This window comes from Sphaeroforma arctica (genome assembly GCF_001186125.1).
Source record: "Sphaeroforma arctica JP610 unplaced genomic scaffold supercont1.1318, whole genome shotgun sequence".
NCBI classification, from domain to species: Eukaryota; class Ichthyosporea; order Ichthyophonida; genus Sphaeroforma; species Sphaeroforma arctica.
Window position 1 is genome coordinate 1 of NW_014039240.1, and position 8,214 is coordinate 8,214.

Here is an 8,214-nt window from a genome sequence, read left to right on the forward strand (position 1 = left end):
ACAAGAGATCAGGCGGAGAAGGTGCATTTTCTTTTAACCAAGGTACTAGAATCGACCCCGGTTAGGTAGAACACCTGTTAGATTGGCGAACACCAACTACAGGAAGCGATGGTAACAGCATGTGTGGGCTTGTAAACTTCTTTTCAGATGCAGTACCACACTTGGTTAAGATGTCATAAAGGCAAACTAGGAGACTTGTGGACTAAAGAGTATGATGACGTATTTGAGGCGCTTAAACACGCAGTCCAACAAGCCCCAGTTGTACAAGGACCAGTCGATGGCATGCCGTTTGAAATAGCAACATACACCTCCGACTTAGCCTGTATTATCTCAAGCTATAGATGACAAATCTAGATATATACAATTCTTTAGTCGAGTAATGAATGCTTCCCAGTTGAATTATTCAACTGTTAAGCAAGAGCTATTGGCCATAGTGGGAGCTCTAACACACTTCCGAGATTACATATACGGAACAGCATTTACGCTGATGTGTGATCAGAAATCTCTTCAATATATGAAAGAGATGAAGCCCGACTCGCAATTATTGAGTCGCTGGCATGATACAATATCAAAGTTTCATTTTGATATAAAACATCTGCCAGGAATACATAACCATTTACCGGATATGTTTTCACGCTTCGTACCGGACTTTAATAAATCTGTACGTGAGTTACTAGCCACTGACTGGAAATGTAACCCCAGGTGGTTTGAACTGGCTCAAAATATATTTGGGCCACATACCATAGATTTTTTTTGCTGCACATCATAATGCACAACTTAAGAATTACAGAACTTTAAATCACCCTTTGGGCGACGCCTTTCAAATAGACCTCTCCAAACATAATGCGTGGGCTAATTCACCATGGCAGTTTATTGCCCAGCTATCAAATTATGTTCATATACATAAAGCTACCATCACGTTGTGTTGCCCATTACGAGGTAAAGATCCATGGCTCAATAAATTAATAAGCATGATACAATGCGAGCAAATATATTTAGATAGGAAAGTAGATACTTTCCTATATCAGGGTGCCCGAGCCGTCCAGAAGACGCCCTGGAGACATACTATAATATGTCGTATAGGTCTTATTGGAACAGCCAAATGGACCCCTTCTAAGACCTTTCTTAACAAGGTCAAAGAATCAGAGATTCCACTCTCTACTCAATTGAACGTTAAGCAGTTCATCAAAGGCAACACAGCACTTGAAGTCTGTGCACAAGAAATACAATCTACTAATGACACTGTAAAGAAGCATCAGTCTCTAGCTAGGACTCTGTTTAATAACATAAAGTTCAAGCCTGAGGTCTTTCAACCCCTATTTCTAAGGGATTAATGAAAGACAATCCTGAAGCGTATACATATATAATGCAACTGTTTAATAAGTCATGTGTATCTAACGAACATGAGCACACTTATGACGCTCATGCGAAAGCAGAACAGGAGTCTGGAAACACTACAGACTTGGAGACCACGCAAGTGGATTCTCAACACTCTACTTTTATTCTGGAGGAGCAGAATAATGAAAACATTCTTGCTTGGCTGACGTAAAACTATAAGCTGAAGCACCAGAACGTAGAAGACGCACTTAAAGATACTAAGCAAAATGGGATCGCGCACCCTAAGCTGACGATTTTAGTTGACACAGTATATCAGTCATGCACAGACTGTGATCTCAATTAGATCAAGCGCTATGGGTTTGCACTGCTTAAGAGTGTGACTGAAGATGTTCCATGGCGCAGGGTCATCATTGATCTGGTTGACCTGCACACGTCCGAGCACACAGGCGACCGTTACGTATGCCACTCCTTTGATGTGGCGTCATGGTTTAACTTGCTCTATCCATTAAAGGATAAGAATACGCAGACCGTGGCAGAACTATGTTGCCAAGTATTTGCTGACCACGGGTGTCCGGGTATTATGTGCACTAATAACGGCAGTGAGTTCTGCGATGACGTAATGGAGTCGCTAGTACTCGTATCAGGCATATGCCATAAGAGAGGTTATGGCGCGAATGAGACGCGCCATAGAAGACATAGGTTCTTCTTGCGTACTGCATTAACGGATAATGCAGATGATTGGCCGTACCACCTTAAGTGGGTACAAACACAGATGAACGAGTGTGCTGATCCGGTTACAGGAACTACACCCGCTCACTATTTTCGTGGCAGATATAGTGAGTTACAAATCCCCTTTAACAAGGACGAACCTGATCACCATGAGTTGCCATGGTTAGAGAAGGTACAACGTATTTTTAACGTTGTATTTCCTTGCTTGCGAGAAATACGCAATATAGCTCTAATAAAAAGGCAAAAGCGTTGGAACACTACCAAGAAGATAGCATAGTATCAGGTTAGGGACAGAGTTAACATCCGTCAACGTAATTCCGATGCTACTGTATTAACATCGAAATGGATAGGTCCATATATAATCTCCGTAGCAGACACTAAAAGTGGAACGTACGAAGTAAATACCCCCGATGGTTCTAGTGCACTTAATATAGGCACAAGTCGTATTCCGACTACAGAGATTATGCTCGCAAGAAGACATGACTCTGATGCCCCTCTTGATCGTTATGAATTTAAAGACATTATATGGAGATCGGATAAGGGAGGTTATGCATACTATCGAACACGCTTTATAGACGGTACAATAACTGAGTTAACTTCAGATGCTTTCGATAATCAAGGTCTTTTTTTAATAACTTTTCTTCAGATGGAACTTTATTTATATTAGCTAATGTATTAACTTGACTTACGCTATTATGTCTATCTACATATTAGACATGTGGTCATGAACACGTAGTATTTCTAGTGAAAATTATTCAATAAACAGCTAGAGGTATGTCCTGTGTGATCGAGGATATTAAGGCTCTTACCAAGAGGCAGTTCCGATCATTCTTACACAAGCTATCACTGCTAAATCCTCACTGACTTAAATTGTATCTTAGTTTATATAACATAGTTTAAAACATAGAAGTATCCATCGAAATTTACATATTTTTCAGTTAATTAATAGTTACCGTACATAGTGAACTGCTTCTAGACTGTCTAACAATTGCTTACTATCCAGCGACAGGACTGTAAGTATTCTATACTACCTCATAGTGGCGAATACTACCCTAAAGTTAGCTACACGCTAGCTATTATACCTAGACTTTATTAATTTTCCTATTCTTGAGCTATTACTATGGCTAAAGGAAATTCTAAAGGCAGGGGAGCCGCCAACTCTAAGCCTGCTAAGCCTGTTGATGTTCCTGAGGTTACTGGGGACGCTGGTCCGTCTGGTACTGAGCCTGCCGTTGAAATTTTATAGGAAGCCGTTTCTGAGCTTGGTTCTGAGGAAAACTCTGAGGATGATTCGTCGGACCCTAAAGCCTTGGAAGTGGAGGTCTCAACTGCCGCGGAAAGGCTCGCCAGCGTCCGTGTGTATCCTAGTAGTGCAGCTCAGGGCCTCAGCTCGCCATCTGACCGCGAAAATTCAGATATTGGAAAGGCTATATCTCCTGAACAAGTGGAGGAATCGTCTCGACATCGATGGTTTATTACTACTGAAAGTCAACCCAGTCCACCTGTTAACAAAGATGGTGGCGGTACATTTCATGAAATTTCATTGAATGCCTCGCCACTGAATGCCTCGCCACTGAATGTTGGGGCGGAAGACGCAAATGTTAGGGACGCCATAACTCGACAACGAGTGGTTGGATCTTCTCAATCTCGACGCCATTTGAACCGCAAAGATGGGCTTTTAAAGGAGCTAGCCGCTGCCGCAGCTTCTGACCCTTAGATCATACCCCACGTGGCCGATATTCTTCCTATACCGAAGAGAAAAAAAGAGCCGGGTTTCAAACCTATGACCCACTGGTTTACCAGCTAGAAGGGTTACCACTGAGCCAGTTACCACTGGCGAAGCGGGTATAACCACAAAACTTTATCTCTATAGCTCGGAAGCTACAATCGACCATCCTCTCGACAAACCCAGCCCCGTCAGAGGCTATGATCGTATGAAAATCGATGAGGCTTACCACCCTCATAGCATCGATCCTCATTTACCATCTAACCCTGGTAATCACGACTTTGGTAATCGTTATACCAGTACCTCACTAGAGAGAACCCACTCTAGCTCTGAAGACGAGAAAGTGAGAACCAGACAGCATCGTCTCAGGCTATTACGTTCAGGTATGCAAGTCCTCGAGGACCGGCTATTGATTAACTCTGACCTTGACGATAAGAAAGCGGTTAACATTCGCTATCTAATTGATAACAAGAGAAAGGAAATAGACTCCTCTTGTCACTAGCAGCCCGTAGCACTGAGCCTGAGCCTCGTGAACGCTTCGAACCAATCTTTATAAAGCAGCTAGGTAACGCGAAGGCTGAGGTCGATTTCTCTACTAATGAGAGTACAGTGGAGACACTGAAGGCCTTTGACCAACTTAAGGAGTCTGCCAGCCTTAAAGATAAGCAGATGATGAATGCCTTTATTCATTTCTGTGAGTCAGAGGAATGGAAAACTATCTTGAAGGCCTATGAGCCCAACTGGAAAGCCCTACGCTGGCGCCAGTTACGTAAAAATATACTTAACGCCTTCTTTGAAGATGCACGTGACCGTGAACTCCTAGAGTCTCGGTACTTCGCAAACAATACTACTATTTGAGGTGCTCTAGCTCATATTACACATATGAACACTCGGATGGGAGGTTATACCTATACTGGCGAATATTTATTAATTTGTCAGATTTTGGATACTCTGGGGGCTAACCTCTTTAGAAGGTCAATGATGACATCATCACCTATGGTGATTTGCGATCTATGCGTTGGCCTGTCTTTGAAAAGATAGTTCAGAAGCATATAAACCCCCCTACTAGAGTACTTAGTACCACGAGCCATACCCAGCCCACTAAGAGTAATGCGCTAGAGACTAATACTGCGCGTGGTACTAAGAAACTTCGCACTACTACTGGAGGTGCAAGGCCTCTTCGCCAGCAAGGACAATGCACAGGTCCCTACATATTGTACCCTAGAGGCGAATGCACCCCTCATGGACGCCTTCGCACAATCATGACTACAACTCACGAAATACTTATACGGCAACATTCCATTCACAAACAAAGTTGGCGTGAAACACTTACAAATTGAACGCCGAGAATGGTTGTGACAATGTCATCTTTTCACTCGCCCCTTACAACAAGAATTGTATACAAACATGAAAACAGTTACACTCGCATTTAGAAATCATACATACCAAAGACACCTTTCTCCGCAAAGGCACTGATATAGCGACTCTCCACGTTGGAGGTACATTTATATTGCCCGACTAGACAATGAGGATCATGCGTGTAGTTTGAGCGTAGCTATTGAGATACTACCAAAGGAAACAATAGACCTCTTGTCAAGTGCGAATCCTTCAGCTAGGTAGAGTCCTAATATTTATTTGTTTTTGTGATTCTCCACTAGACTTAGCCCCTAATTAAGTGTTTCTCTCACACACGGGGTCCCCGAACTCTAACACTCAGTATTTGATAATCCTGCGCTTTTGGCGCTTGGATTGGCTTTTTGATAATCTGATCCCTAGAGGCTACATGGGGTCCCTCCGACCACTGTTATCCTTTCTAATGAGGCCATCGCCAATGAGAATATGCGCAGTCATCCAATATCCCACGCCACGAAGTCGATTGGCGCACGCCATCCGATCGGCAGAGTGTTGTATGCTGATCTCGAAACAGGCTTACCCACTTCCCGCATTGGGTATAGCTGTAACATTAAGTACGTAGAAAGAAACACCGGCATATCATTTGGCTACAATGTTAAAAACAAGGACGATGCCAATCATAACTTCCCTTCAAACTTCCCAGAACCTCTCCAACGAATATGACGCCTGATTGAAATTAATTTCCTGATTGAAATAGATAATATACCCCACATTAAAATAAATGATATTATCCCTAGTGCTACACTCGACCGCTTCCACACTGACATCGGAAAAAAACCCCCCCTCGCAAAGCTCATTAAAGTTGGGTCCGACCGCGGCGGTGAGCTGACATCTACACTCTTCAATAACATCAAAATCACTTATATACCTACGACTTCACCAGCACTACACGGCCTCGTCGAGCGTATAAATACCGGTATCAAGGAAATTATAGTGTGTATATTAAAACACTCCAAACAACCATACTTCCTTTGGGCCGAGGCCATACAGCAAGCCACACTCACCAAGACTATTCAATACAACAGTAGGAACCCGAGCAACAAAGGCACCCACTGCACCCTTATGAACATTTATGTGTATGGGTATCAGGTCGCTTTCCTTAATCAGGACCAACCAAATTTTTTAGATGACCGAGCTCTAGTAGGTGTCTACTTTGGGCATAACCGATAATCCAAATATTATGTCGAATGCCGTATCCTCAATATCCAAACGGTAAGGACTTACCACTCTCGCGATTTCGTCTTCAAATACAATGTCTTCTCATCGTGGACATTCATCGGTACTAGTCCTGTCGCCAAATTTGCCACATCTGCTGCGATGTTCCCACCATTCGTGAACTTACCATTGCTCTCCGTCATTCGAAGACGAACATACACACCACACACGAGCGAATCACCCCCGCGGTATCTACTGTACCTACTACTACCCCCCCCCCAAAGTAACCTCTCAATCCGGCAGTAATGATACCCTACCTCTCCTTCCCGTTTCAGCTTCGACTAGTTGCTCTACACTTCCGCAGTCACCATTCAGTATACACACTCCCGGGTTGCTGCCAGCACCAACTACCGACTGTACTCCACCCACGCAGACTCCTCAACCAGCCCTTCAGCCTACACCACCCACTTTACCCAATACAGAATCAACAACCGTTACTCCAGCTTTAGAAACCACAATCAGCAAAACTTTACAGCAACATATCCATAAGTATCCCATTTCACGCACGCTAAACGGCCTTCCTATGGCCACTCGTAATAGTAGTGGTACATTGAACGAACTCACTATCTCAAATAATATGTGCATGATCAGACGTCGTGCCGCCCAAATGAATACACACAACATCTTACTCGCAGCAACTCTCCCGCCACTCATTCTTCATCGTCGACAACACACACGACTCCAAAGCAGCCTTCCACAACTATCTCGGGAACGTACTCCACCACCATATCAGGGGTGACTTCAACTGTGATGCCAGGAGAGCCACATGCCGCGCTTCTAGGGATGCCGATTACCACCATTCGGGGGAGCAGACTCCCACAATTACAGGGAAACCTTGTACTTATTTTACAAGTGAGTGACACACCACGTCCACAATGACGACATCCACAACAACAATCGACGATGCTCTCCCTTACAAACCGTCCATCTCGACTCTCTTCCCCGGCACATGCCCACCAACCAAGCATGACCTGGTCAACCGATATCGATAACATCCGACATCACTCAAACGCTGCCTCTATGACTCTCATCTACTTGCATATATCCAACAGAAAAGAGCAACTGGAACAGAAGTATCTTCCCTCTGTGTCCAACAAAAAAATGCGCTGCACGCCAGACAAGGGCGACAAACAGGTTCGTCGCGTCAATTTACAAGCAACCCGCTTGTAGTTTCCAACCAACTTTTGTCTCTCCTCAAACGACAATCACGACTACCTAAAGACCCGCCTGACGACACACCGGATTTCAGTATTCGTATCAACACGGACCTCGACAACCCCTGCCCACACGACATGGCACGGCAACAAGCTCATTATGAGGCTACTGTGCAGAAACTATATACCGTATGTCACTCCGATCGATCACATCTGTTTACACCCTGTACTATTCGTGACGCTCTAAAAGGCGAGGATGCCGAACTTTGGCGGATGCACGCGAGCTTGACAGCTTCCGTAGGGCTGGCACATACAATTTGCTTCACCCTGCTGACATTCCTGGCGAAGCCTTCATTGTATCCAGAAAATGTATGTTAAAATCAAGATGATCGACTGTCTCGTTGATAAGTATAAATCCCGCAGAGTGCGCTTGCGGTTTCACATAAACCAAAGGGAGCAACTATAAACAACACACGCCCCCACGTACATCCATACAACACTACGCACCCATGTCGCCGTCTCCCCATCATATGGCTGGCATGTGGAGCAAATGGTTGTTGATACGGCCCATCTCTATGCTGATTTCGACAAACCCGTACACACACACACACACACACACACACACACACACACACACAC